We start from the raw sequence: 13,375 nt of genomic DNA on the forward strand, positions 1-13,375 counted from the left end.
CACATTTCTAAACACTCTTGATTATTCAGCTAATCTTTATTTCATGGGCCTGTTACAAGAAACACAAACGGGGGAGAAAGTAGAAGGCGGTGACACATTTAAAATACACAAGAAAAGTGCTGGCAGGAATATAATCGTTCTTATTCCAGCGATATGAAATATTTATAGGCCTAAGTTGTGGCAAGATTCTCTGCCCCCCTCCCACCGAACTCTGAAATGTTTTTCCCAGTAAAATAGTAACTGAGGGTGCTGGCCATGGTGGCAGCAGAGCCCCGTCCCCCCCAGCTGCCTGCAGGACAGGGGCACCCAGCTGTCTGCACACGCAGCCGGGCACAGCGTCCGTCTGTCCGTCCCTGCGGAAGGGAAGGGAGGAGCGCAGCGCACTGGCCAAGCTGCCCAGCTCGTACAGGGAGCGGAGCATTGTGTTACAGTCTGTTAACTCCAAATAATTCAGAAGCGTCCCCTCGGCGAGCCTGTGAAAAGCCCCCTTTGAGGTGCCCGTGTTTTGTAGGAGCCTGCTGCTCCCCCAGGGCATTCTGCTATTAATTCATTAGATCTGAGGGTTTTTTCTCTCTTCCCCCCTCTTTTCTCTTTTTTTTCCCCCTCGCTCTCCCTGGCAATTCAAACAGTGATGAATGGACAAAAATCCCTCAAGGGAAACATTTTTTCACTTAGTTACAAAGATTTCATGGCTAATTAGAGTAAATGTGGTTTTTAGAGTGTTAATCTCTTAACCAGCTTGGCTGGGAGGCCACCGCCACAACAGGAAAGGGGAGGGCAAGGGGGAGCCAAGGGGGAAAAGGTGCTACCAAGTTCTTCCGACGTGTCTGCACCGCCAAGAGCATCCTGGGCGCAAACCCCGTAGTTCTGCTAATTGGGTGCCACCTTCCCTCCTGGGCCGGGGTGAGGGCACGGCTCGGCCGTGCGAGACTTGACAGCGTTTTGGTCTGAGGAGGCCACAAGCTCTTTGTCTGCAAAAGTGGTGCAGAGGGAGCCCCCGGGATGAAAAGCAAAGCGGGAACAAAAGCAGAATTGAGGGCAGCGTGCTGTCCTTGGGCAGCAGAGGCAGCCGCCCGGGGCTCGTGTTCAGGTTCTTTCTCTGCAGTGAAAATATATGTATTTACTGCGTGGTTTAGTGCCAGCGAGGGAGATGGGCTGCGAGCACACCCGGTGGGTGCCTCGGGCCGGGTCCCCACGTGCCGCTGTGCCAACCATCGCAGGGCGGCCGGGATGCTGCCAGCCCGCTTTCTGCAGCGAGCACCCAGGCTTGGTGGTGAAGCGTATGGTCTGGGTGGCACGTTATTGTCAAAGGTAGATGTTTTGCTGGTGGACATCATCCCCTCTTTGCTGAAGGGGATTTACCCTCGATGTCTGCTGTCGTCTTCCTCCTTCCTCTGGTCCTTCCCGTCCGTGCCGCCTCCCCGGCATCTGCCTTTCCAGCCTGGCTTTGACTTCGCCCCAAATGGCTCTGGCAAAACGGGGCGAGTAATTTGTGAGCCGGCTCCCCGCTGCAGCCCACTGCCCAGCCTGGGCCGTGGGGCTGGCCGGCGGCTGGTGCAGGGAGAGCTGGGGAGGAGATGGGAGTGGGATGTGGGCTTGAAATACCTCCGCATCCCACTAGAGGGGATCCTCCGGATCAGGCTGGTGGAGCCCAGCTGAAAAAATGAACATAAAACCAGCAACTGGCAAAGCTGCACAGAGATGCAGCTGCTGGCTGGTGGGTGAGCCCCGGTCCCTCGGAGGGGAGGACGAGTTTCGGGTGCTGGGAGTCTGACCCGGCGCTTTGCTGGACACAGCACTTGGCGGGGACAGGAGGATTTTGGTGCTTTTGAGACGTTCCCGGCCGAGACAGGCTGGCTGTGGCTGCCTCTCCCTGTTCCTTGTCCAGGAAAGCGTGGCTCCCCGGCATGGCTTGTGGCTCCTCTGCCTGCTGTGGTCCGAGCCCAAGTGCTGGGAGCTGCTGGGGTGGGGGGGAGGCTGCTCTAGCAGGACTTCACCGAGAAAGCACAAGTTTACCAAACACACGAGTGCAACATATGTCAGTGATGTACCTAATCTGCTGTGTGTTCTCTGCTGGGTTTTGAGTCGGAATTGCGATCCATCTGTGTATTTCAGAGGGCCCAAGCAACGCTGTCAGCCTGGCGTCGGCTACTGGCATGCTGGCAGCTGCGTGGTGGGGGGCTGCCAGGGACAGGGTGCTGGGAAAGAGGTGCCCTCCCCTCCGTTATCGGGTAGAGTCCATCTCGTGTTTCTCCCTGTAATCGCTGCTTCTGTTTGGTTGAAATTGAACTCGGAGACGGTGACGGGGGGGGAATGAAAAGTGAGATAAATGTATCATATTATGAAAATTTAATCCTGCTTTGCCTGGGCTAAAATTACATTCAGAGCGGGAGATAAAAGGCGTCAGAGTCACATTATAAAAAAAAAAGTCCAGATCATCTCAAAAGGGAGAGCGATAGCAAGCCTGGGAGAGCCCTGCGAGCCAGGGCCCCGGCTGTGCCAGGGCAGCAGCGAGTGCTGCTCCTCCCTGCCTGGCAGCGGGGCCAGCGCTGCCCTGCACCGATCCTGCCCCGGGACCAGCCCTGCCCGCAGCGTGGGGCTGCGTCGACAAAGCTCCATGCAGTGAGGCACGCTTGGTACCATCTCGCCACGTGGCAGAAGAGATGGTTCTTCCAAGAAACGGGTCCACCGGGGAAATTTTGTTACCAGCTGATGCATTTCTATGGTAGCTCCCTGCACCGTAGGGACTGTGCTGTGTCTCCTGTGGGTTCCTTAAAATCACAGTGTGGAGGGACAGCCCCGTTGTGTGATGGGCTGCTCTCTGGCTGGGGATCTCCTGAAGCACGGGGGACCTGGAGAGGCTCTCTGCTCTTCGGAGGTCCTGCCTACCCCAGCCATTCCCTCTGCCCCTCTGATGGCGCAGATGGCAGCGATGGTGGGAAGAGCCCAGAGCCCGTCCCCAGCCCCGTGTGGTTTTTGGGGTCTGAGGGTCCGATGGACGGCTCCTGCCCCTGTCAGGCCCTGGCTCTCTGGAGCCGGCTGTGTGTTGCGCTCGGTGTTCCAGCGGTTTCCCAGGCAGGAACGTCCCTCGCAGCCCTTTTCCTGCTCCGGCACCACTTCCCCGCTTCAGAAAAGTGAAAGGTGACGTCTGAGTAAATATTACGCTGACCTCTCACCTCACCTCCTCCCGCTGCTCCTTTCTCAGGGCTCATTAACGGAGCCACCGGCTGACCCGGGGCTGTGCCGCCGAGGAGGGGGCTCAGCGCTGCGCTCCGAGCGCGGCAGGGACTCGGTGCTGGAGCACGAGCCCGGCGCCTCGCGGCCGGGAGCTGGACGGGAAGGGCAGTCTCCTTCCTGGCTGTCGCCGAGGCTGAGCCTCCTCCCGAGCGCGGTAAGCGGACGTAAGATCAGCCTTTGCTCGGGCTCGGCGGGCAGCGGCGTGGGCTCTCCCGGTGGGTGCCGGTGCCGCGTAACGCCGTAGCTGCGCTCGCGGCTCGGTCGCGGCCGCCGGTGCTGGTGGGAGCAAGGGGAGGTGATGCCTTAGGGTGTTGCTGCTCTAGCAGAAGCCTCTGCGTGAACAGTTAACACCAGCAAAAACCCGCGTGAGCAGGACACTACTGTTCAGGGGAGTGGGCGCAGGCAGGAGGAGCCGAGCATGGACCCGGCCTCTGCCTCTCCGCGGTGACTTGGAGGGGCCGGGAGGGCTCCCCGGGGCTGGACCGGTGTCTCCCGCCTGCCGTGGCCTCGACTCGGGCATGGGGCTCAGGATGGGAGTGCCAGGGTGTGTGGGGGGAAGCCCGTGGGATGCGGAGGCAAATCTTACTCCGTCTTCCCAGTGAAGGGATGGTTGGACGGGGGAGCGGTAGTCCTTGGAGAGGCCATTCCCTGCGTATATCAGGGAATGTTAAAGGAAACAGCTTACTTTGCCTTCAGCTCCTGGCTGGCCCTTAACAGCATTTGGAAAACAGCAGTTTTAATTGCTGCGGCAGCTCGGTGTCAGGCTCCGGAGCCCCGTTTCCCTGTACCGTGTCTCGGGAAGCTGCGCGGCACTGGGGAAAACAGGAAACCTCTGGGGCAGCGCTGGGCTGTTGCTCGCTCGCTCTGCCGCCCGTGACGCGCGCCGGGAAGGAAGCGGATCCACCACGGCGGGTCCAGGAGCCGCTGTCAGACCCTGACTCAGCGTGGAATAAGTTCCTCGTGTTATTTCCAGGCTCAGTGAGCCTGGGAACAAATGCCTTCCGGAGAGATTTATGTGTAGTTTTTCCTCCGTAGTGGTTTCATGTCACCAGTAAGAGAGAGCTCGGAGCGATCCCTCGTGTGCGGCACGGTGCGCTGGAGGTGGTGGAGGAAACTGGGCGTCCAGCAAGAGAAGGGCAGAAATCTGGAGGCGTGCAGGGGTTCATGCATAACGCCACTTTGGTTTGTTAACCCGGGAATGAGCTTCCAAAAAGTGAGTTTGAGCTCTAAGGTTTTGAGATTAATTGTGATACTTAAAATGAGGCTTTGAATTCTTTTTATTTGCTTCCTGATTGCTGGGCTTTCAGAGTTTGCCTTGTCAAGATTTTCTTTATAGCCCAAAGTGGCCGTTTCCCTCCCCACGAGTGGGAAGCTGAGGTTCTGGGAATTGGCTGTTGTAAAAGCAGGTGCTGTAGTGAACACGCGTGTGTCGGTAGCAGGGTTAAAACTTCCCAAGTCATGTTACTGCAAAGGCAATTTCCCACTTCTTTGAGAATATTACGAAAGCAGCAGCAAGTGCAGCAGAGCACAGCGGGCTGGTTGCTTGCCCAGGTAGCCAAATACAAGGGATTCACATGTAGCCAGTTCATGTGAAGAGCTTTGTTCCCTGTGGCTGGGTAGATTTATTGATGTCAGAGCAGAGAAATGGTAAGTTGGCTGCTTAACAGGGATGTTACAGTTCAACTCCATAAAACACGCAGGCTGTCTCCTTTACTCATTCATTTGCCAAGTCCCCAAAAAGTCGCAGTGACAGGAGCAGAGGATGGAGCACTGCCCTCATGATCATATTTCCTGCCTTTGCTGGTTTATGTCACAGCCTGTAATGTTATTTAAACAAAAAAAAAAAGCCTGTGAATTTCCGTTTCATTTTTAATGGAAGTGCGAAGAGGTGGGGCGGGGAGGAAAAGGGAGCATGCCTGTAGGTTTCCTAACGGGGAAATTATTCTTATGCTGAAGATTTGCCATCTCACAGGTTTTAACTCTGCACTGAAGCTAAAACATGGGAGCTCCTGCTCTCCTGGGTGTCGAGAGGGGCCGAGTGTGGTTGGGGTGTTGCAGCTCTGGCTGTGCTGTAGGAGCACAGTGAGGTCCCAGCAGCAAAACCCCCAGCTCGGAGTTTCGCTCCTGCTAAGCTATGGCTGGTTATTCTGTGTGATTCAGGGCACAGCTGGGTGTGACTCTGCTGCATGCTCTAAGCATCTCGGTTATCCTGGGCTTTGATGAGGAGTGACTGTGTGGATGTAGTAGACACCTGCTTTATCAAAATTGACGTGGGCACAGGAGAGCGCTGGTTTGTCAATGTACTCGGATACAAACCGCACCTGTACTACTGCAGGGCCCTGAACATTTCTTCTGCTGTTTTCATTTTATTAAGTGTCGACGCTGAGGGTGGGGCACAAGTAAGACCAAAGATGCCTAAATCCCTTCCTTCATTCCGCCATTGACTCTGGGAGATGTAGGGCAGCCAGAAAGGCAGGACTGCTTGCCGTGGTCAGACTGCCAGGTGAGGGCTGGTTTTTCTTTGTGTTTTTTCTGAGTCGGTTTGTGGCGTATTGAGTGCTTTCCAGAGACGCTGCTTATGTACTTACGGGGTTGGGGGGGGAGCTCTTCTCAAAATCTGGAGTAAGCAAATTGGGAGCAAGAGCTTCTCAAAGTCCACCCTGGAATGAGAAATGCTGCTATGTTTGCCCAAAACCTTCTAAAAATTCTACCTTTGATGTCTGCCCCTCTGTATTTCCAAATCAATTTAACATTACGGAGGCATCATCCATCGTGTTACAGAAGCTGGAAGGGCCAGATGAAAAACATCCACAGCAAGTAATCTGTTTGGCTGAGACATGATGCAGCAGCAAAAGGTTCACTGCAGGCTATTTCTCTCCTAGTTGTTGAAAAGTTTTCTCTGCAGTTTGCAAGGAGTTAATTGCAGCAGCAGCGATGAGCCCTTCTCTGATCAGCGGACTGTGGTGCGTTTGGCCTGACTGGCAGATGAGGAGCCTTATGGAGCAGGAGTTGTGTTAAAGGCCCGTTTGGTGGTAACAGGTTTAGACTGTCTTTAAAATCTCATAGCAACCAAGGAGCATGGGCAAGCACTCCAGAGTTCACTGAAAGAAAGAGCCAGGAGCCCCTTTGCTTGTCCACTGGATATAATAAGGTGCTGGTACAAGTGCTTGCGTAACTTGGCTTTTCAAGGCATAAATTGTGTGGCAGGGGCAAATCTGTTCCATCGGTTCCACCAAATAAATTTTCTGACTTGGAGGTGGCCACAACTTGTCTTGGCCTGAGCTGAGAAGTGCTAGAACAAATTCTCAGAAAGAAACAAAAGCAGAGACTCTTTTAAGGACTTCCAAGGATGATGTATAACTTGTTTAAAAAAAATAAGCCCTGCCCAGGGTACTGGGTCACTGGAAGGCTTAACCTCAGGAGTGACAAGTTGGGTGCAATTGGACTGACTTTGCAGATGGAGTTTTTCACTTGTGAGTGTGAATTTAGCAATACATTTTTTTAAACATTCACTTCCTTGCAGACTTGTACGAAATGAACTGTATGTCAATCCTATTCTTGATATGAGATCTAATTTACTTTTAAGTAAAGGTACAGTCTCCCTGGGTGTGAGTCCTGCCGGCACAGGGCTTTGAGTGGCTCACCTTCCCCACCAGTGCCTGCTCTCACACTGTCCTTTACATGAGCTGCAAAGACCTATTGAAAACCAAATAGTTTTGGCTTAATTTCCTCCTCCTCCCAAGATTAAAAAAAAAAAAAAAAAAAAAAGTGTTTTTTGCACAAACAAGGCAAATTTTAACATGAGAAAAAGCAAAATATTGACTCATTTGTTCATCCCTGACAATTCCTGTTACATTCTCTGCAAATTTCCATTATAAACACGACGCTTTGCCAGATTATCTGCTTTAGCCATCTTGTTACTGAAGAGGATGTAATATTAATTTCCTTGTCATTTAGTTTTTCTCATGTATGTGGGATTATTTGGTTAACAGTGTTATGAATCTTAATGTAAGTCAGTTGGGCTTTGCTTCTGACATCTGCAAAGACAACAGGAGTGGTACTGAAGTGATCCTGGAGCATGCACCAGTTTTCCTCAGAGCTGCATGGCAACTCAAACTCGGGAGTTTCTTTTTGACCAAGCATCTTAACCCTGTCATTTCAGTGGAAGTTCTGCAGCTTTCAGGCCACAGATAGCTCAAATCATTGAGTTTTGTCTTTGCCCTCCCCAGTCCTCATGAGCTTGATAGAAATGTTTTGTGGATCTGGAGGACCAATTTGTGGTTGTAAAGGAGACGCTTACAAAATTGAACCAGCTGAAAGCATTCTTACGACCTGCCCTGGTTCTCACATGTTGCTTTGCTCCGCTGTATTTTGTAGAGCAACCTCCTTTGCGGCTGCAGCCTTCCTTTGGTCTGCCAAAGTATCTATTGGTGAAGTCCTGCAACAAATTAAGCTGTAGCTTCTCTCCCACCTAGATCCTCCATATGTTTTGTGGAATCAAGGAAATTTCATTATCAGTTCTTACCACATCAGCCCCTCGGTGATGCATCTGGTCGGGGGTGATGAGGTGGTGTTAATCTGCGTGGGTCGCAAGTGCTGGTCCACCCTTGGGCTCCTGCAGTGCCCCAGTGTGCCCTGGGATGGGGACCGCGGCAGGGATGGGGACCGCGGCAGGGATGGGGACCGCTGCTCTGCTCGGATGGGACCGGGGCCAGGGCGAGACAGCTTCCACAGAGGAGTGTTGAATTAAAGGGTGTGCGAGGAGCTCTCCAAGCAGGCAGGCTTGCTGCATTCCTGTGAAATATGGCCTTACAAGTCCTTGAAGGATTTATTGTTTTCCGGGCACTGCTGGATCCAGTCCGATAGGCTGGATATAGGAAGGAAATGACTCAGTTGCTCTACAGACAAGTGCAGCTTTGAAATTCAAAGAGGCAGGAGACAGCTGAGAGGCTCCAACTCATTCCCATCGGGAGTCGGGTCCCTCTGTGTCTGTTATTCTTTGTGCACAGCACTTGGGGGTTGCAGCCGGGATGGGGCAGCGGGTGGGGAGGGAGGAGGCTCCGCTGGGCAGCGGTCACGCTGCGAACCAGCCGATCCCCAAAACCCTCCGACGCCACGGGAGAGCAGGTGACGGCAAGAGAAGCCGGGGCCGGCGGAGGGGAGAGGGCTGCCGGTGCTGCTGCGAGGCCAGTCCGTGCTGGTGGGAGCAGCTGGTGGGCTCCGCGCCCGCCTGACCATTGCCAGTCGATTGCTGTGCCGGGGGCATGGCGTGGGGCAGAGCTTGCGGCAGCGTGACATTTTTCAGGTTTTTCTAAGGCGTATTTCCCACCCACAACAGGGTGCAGAAGCGCAGAGACCCTTCTTGCAGATGAGCCGTGCGAGGAGTTTGGTGCTCCAGCTCCCATCTCCTTTCCTCTCGCCCGTGTTGGCGGGAGCTGGCCCCGTGGTTCCCGGTGTTTGCACTCTGGTCTGAGCTATGCAGGGATTTGTATAGCTAATGATTTTGCAAGACAAGCTCAGGCTTTTGGGACCTCTTACCCATCAAGGTGTCCAGTCCCTCTTTAGCCTTGTGCTGTAACTTCTGGCTGATGTCAGATGTAGACGTAAGCAGATGCTTTCTCCATCCTATTACCAGCTTGGTTGGAAAGAGAGAAGTTTTTAAATGACAGAAAGATCCTTAGCAAAGAAACAAGAGTTAGTGGTAAAAATAAAGAAAACAAGACAGCTTGTTTCATCTAAACAGAAGGGTTATTAAACAGGCTTGAATTAATCAGTGATCTGCCAGAGTTCTGAAATTGAAAAGCAGGGCAGAGGAGCATGGAGCAGATGAGTGGGAAGAAGCCACTTTCTGAGTAGACGTTGATGTCCAAACGCTGTAGGAGAGGAGATGATGTTCAGCTGGTGGTGGGACGGAGGTGAGATGGCTCCAGGCTTAGGGGTCCTTGGCCGGACCTCAGAACGCAAGGCTGGGGGCTCCTGGCTGCCGGCACTGGGAGCCCCCCGGGCACTGATGGGCAAGACCTGCTGGGATCCTGCCAGCAACCGGCCGCTGTCTGCGTGGCTGCGAGCTCTGCGACGGTCGCTGCTCGTCGTGCTTGGTGAAGCAGACTGGGCAGGGAATGAAGATGCTTTATATTTCCCAGGATTCAGGCACCTCGAAACACTTTCAAAAACTGCATCAAGCACCCCCGTGATGCACTTAAAAGGGCAGGCAGCCCTGTGTAAAGAGGCTTGGAGAGGTAAAGGCACTTCCTTCGTGTCGTTGATAAAGCTGGTGTTGATTGCAGTTCATAGCACATACTTCCACTAAGACAGGCCTGATGAGGGCTGGTTAATGGTCCCTGAAGGGTTCTTCAGTGCTGTGTGGCTCTCTCCTGCATCAACCTGTCTGCTTCAGTTTTGTTCTTAATTTAAGGGCTTTTGCAGTTGTGTTCTTTCCAAATCCTTGTGATCCCACAGTGGTACCTGGATCATAATTTCTCCCACTTCTGTGGTGGGAATGCCAGAATTGTGACTGGCAGCTGAAATCTGTAGCAAAGCAGTGAGCCGATGGTGCTGGTCACGCAGCAGCGATGATGAACCTCTGCCTTCGTATGTTCCTCCGCTTCTCATCCCGACGGCTCCTGCCCCGGTTTGGTGCTGTACCACCCGTACCCTCCCGGTGTGGTGGGGGAAAGCGCAGTGATGGACAGCACGATGTAGGTTTGCCTTGCTGGTTATTGCTCATAATCTGAAAAGATAATCCTGTTCTGGAGTGGCATGGAGCATCATAACCAGTAAACACCCCTCGAATGGGGAAACGTGCCTGAATGTGCACGCAGGCAGTGGTGTGCTCTTAATAATTTCAGCGCTGCTGGCTGAGTGAAATCTATAGCTGCACAGTTGGGGATTCAGCATCTCAGAACCTAATTTTAACAAATGTACAATTTCCTGGTTTACTTAGGTAACAGCACTGTGGCTACTGTGTAAATACATCTGGCTGCCGTAGGGAGTGTTGGGGATAACGAACACCACTCGCTGTACAGGGCTGGCACAGCCAAAGGATTTCTGTTTCAGGATTTCTGTTTAATGGAGTGGCTGGGGACCCATTTAATTTGAAGCTGGGGTTCTTCACTTGCCTGTGGTGCACTTGGAGTGAGGCCAGGAGAAGCTGCTGCTTATTTTTCTCCTCCAGTTCGGTGGCCGCTCTGTGATCTTCCCTTGTGCTGCACTGTAATGTTCTCTTGTAATAAACTGCAGCTGGATGTCACTTGGGGAGAGAGGGCTGGGCCGAGGCTCAGGAGATAAAACTCCTAGCTTTGCCACTGGGACCTTTTGACTAGCCTTGGGCAAATCATTTAATCGTTTAATCTGCTTGCACCTAAGGTCACCATCCATTAAATTCTATTTTGTTGGGAATAAAGTCCATGAATAATCAAATGATGTTCAGGTGCACCAGTGAAGAGGGGTGAATAAACCTCAGTCCATCAGGACTTGGGTAAGAAACTAGAAAAAACACTTTCTAAGGGATATACTGACCTAGATTGCCTGGAGGGGTTGTGGACTCTGTTTCTGGAGGTCCTTAAGGATGGTTTAGAGAGACATCTCTTGAATTATGATTATAGCTGGTCCTTGCAGCAGGAGACTGGATTAGAGAATCACATCTTTCTGACCACAAATTTGTATGATTTAATGTTATCCAAAGCCATTGACCTGTTTACACAGGTTTGGATGAAACTGAGACTTCCCCAAACTTGCATAAACCAGCTATGAAACTTAAGAAGTGTTAAATTTTCTCTTCGTCTCATACTTCAAGGCAACCAGGAAAATAAGGGTCTGTTCTGCTCCATGCTCCAGTGCATGGTGTTGTTGCCAGTCTTGGGTCTGTCCTCAGGGACTGCATGGTGAATAAAGTCCTCTTTTCCCAGCTCCTCTCTTGATGCAAGGTAATTTATAAGCTATTTCGCAGCAGTGTACTTGAAGCTCAATAGCTGCCAGCTGTGGTTTCTCAGATAGCAGGTGTCAAGTATCAGCACAGGGAAAGAAAAAGGTGTTTAATTTCTGCCACCTAGGTGTCCTAGGTTGATTATGAATTTTTCTGGACTTCTTTTGGGGTTGGGGGGTTAAATGTCTCCAGCTGCAATGCACAGCTGGGTGTATGCCACACCGGAGCCACAGCTGCGGTCCTGCTTTAGTTTTGCCAGAGGAGCCAGTGCTCCCTTGGAGATGGTGATGATTTTGTCAATGTTAAAGAAATGCCTCCTTGCTGGGTCGCAGGGATGTCTCAGCACCTTTGGGGGTCAGAGGTAGCCGTGCTTATGTTTGCTTGTCACCACTGCCAGGGGAGAGTAGCCCTGCTCTGCTGAACAATCTCTGATCAAAGAGTATGAACAGAGGCACACCAAGAAGCACTAAACCAGTCCCTTCCACATACTTTACTACAGCGGTTTATGCCTGGTAAGTCCCTTTGGAGTTTTCTATCGATTGAACATCTGAGTGCCTCATGTATGGGAGCATTATCCCCGTTTCACAGGGGGAACAACTGAGGCTGAGTAACACGATTTGCCCAGGTCTATTCAGCAAGTCTGGGACAAAGCCGGGGTAAGGTCAGGTCAGGTCAGGGTGCTGCACCGTGCTCTCCAAAATGCAGTTGCAAATATGGGGCTTACAGCAGGTCTCTGGGATTTTCTGTTTCTTTTTCCCCCAGTCCTGTTGGGATGTGTGTGCTCAAGAGGGAGATGGTGGGGAGAGGTGGCTTATCCGGTATGCATTGTATAAACAATATCTGAAGTCTGGACAATATGAACAAATTTTGTGCATAATTCATGCAATCGTGTTTGTTATCAGGGAAATGCCTTTTCATGGCTGGGTTTCGTTCTTCCCCTCCTCTTCCTTGTCCCAGGGCTGGAGGAAGCAATAATCACAATACTGTATTTTGGCCTCTTAACTCTTTCTCAGAAAGCTGACCAGCCTGTGAAATACCATCCCTGTGAATAAGCAGCTCCAGGGAAGTGGGGACGTAGCTCCTGGTGTGGTTCCTGCCTGCGGCTGCCAGCACAGCCCTGCGGAGCGGGTGACAGGCACTGCCAAGGGACAGCGAAGCAGAAGGGTGAGGCGTAGAGGTGGTTTTCAGCCTGAAACCCAAAGGGTTCAGTGTTGCAAGTTATGCTTTAGGAAAGGTTTGGTATTTGTCGTCCCTGTGGTTCAGTAACCTCTGCCGAAACCTCGGACCTGATGCCAGGCACCTCACTGGTGATTTGCTACTTGCTCTTATTGTTGTCAGAGTCAAAATATTCTTAAAAAACAAAGAAAAGGTGCTAGGAGCCCTCCTCATTGCTTTGTATTACAAAACTGTAATTACTTCACATCAAGCCGCCGATAACTTCAGTTGGTGTCAAACTCTGAAGCAAACAATTGAGCTGGCTGCTGCACGCTACCTGGGTTTAAAATGCACTGTTGCTGCACCTCGGGCTTCCTCGGTGCTGCTGCGGTGTGCGATGGGTGCTGAGGCTCCCAGCAGTCCTGCTCCTGGGAAAATCCTCTGCTTGGGGCTCAAATGTGCTAAGGCTTCTCTTGCTGGAGAAAGAGGCGAAGACACCGAGAGCAGGGAAGGGACTTGTGCGAGTGGGTGTGCAGGTTTCTGCTGGGTAAGAGGGGATTCAGCAGCGCGGGGCTCATCTGGCTGCGGTGGCTTGGCTGAGGAGGCAGGACTGAGACCCAGAACTCTGATCGGGACTGGGAACGTCCCAGAGCTCAGAGATGGTTAGATCAGACAGTTTGGCTCAGAGCTTTTGTCTAATTAAAACAAACCAAAACCCTATTAATTACTGTAAGGTCTTCCTCCATAGCTGACAAATGCGTCCTGAATATCACTTCTTCAAAGGGGATAAATCACTATGGCAGCTTTAACGGTTGGAAAGGTTTCACAGAAAAATTCCCGATGGGCTCCAGGAGGGATGCAGACCCGGCACGCCTGTTCTCACTTGCTATGAAGAAATGGCCAAACTCTCAGCTTTTTTCCTTCATTCCAGTTGGCAGATACGATATGGAGCCGATGCAAAGAGAAAGGGTCACGCTGGTGCAAGGGTGAGGTTGTTCCAAATGGTTTGTTCTTGTATTTTAGTTTATATAGTGTAGCCTGCCCTTTTGGTGACCCTTT

General features: G+C 52.0%; 1 protein-coding gene across 7 annotated transcripts in view; it reads left to right on the top strand.

Annotated features, from left to right (window-relative positions):
• Window positions 1–13,375, top strand: part of PLXNA2 (plexin A2) — a 225,817-nt gene that overhangs the window by 50,643 nt on the left and 161,799 nt on the right. Inside the window, exon 1 of one of the 7 annotated variants that reach the window (XM_030000302.2) lies at window positions 3,373–3,391. The exons of 5 other annotated variants lie outside the window; for them this stretch is intronic. The gene's annotated coding sequence lies outside the window, so the exon portion shown is untranslated. Of the gene's footprint in view, window positions 1–3,372; window positions 3,392–4,300; window positions 4,451–13,375 lie in introns of those variants that run through there. One more of the 7 variants, XM_030000299.2, reaches the window with a different exon arrangement.

The sequence above is a fragment of the Aquila chrysaetos genome, chromosome 24 (genome assembly GCF_900496995.4).
Source record: "Aquila chrysaetos chrysaetos chromosome 24, bAquChr1.4, whole genome shotgun sequence".
Classification (NCBI taxonomy): domain Eukaryota; kingdom Metazoa; phylum Chordata; class Aves; order Accipitriformes; family Accipitridae; genus Aquila; species Aquila chrysaetos.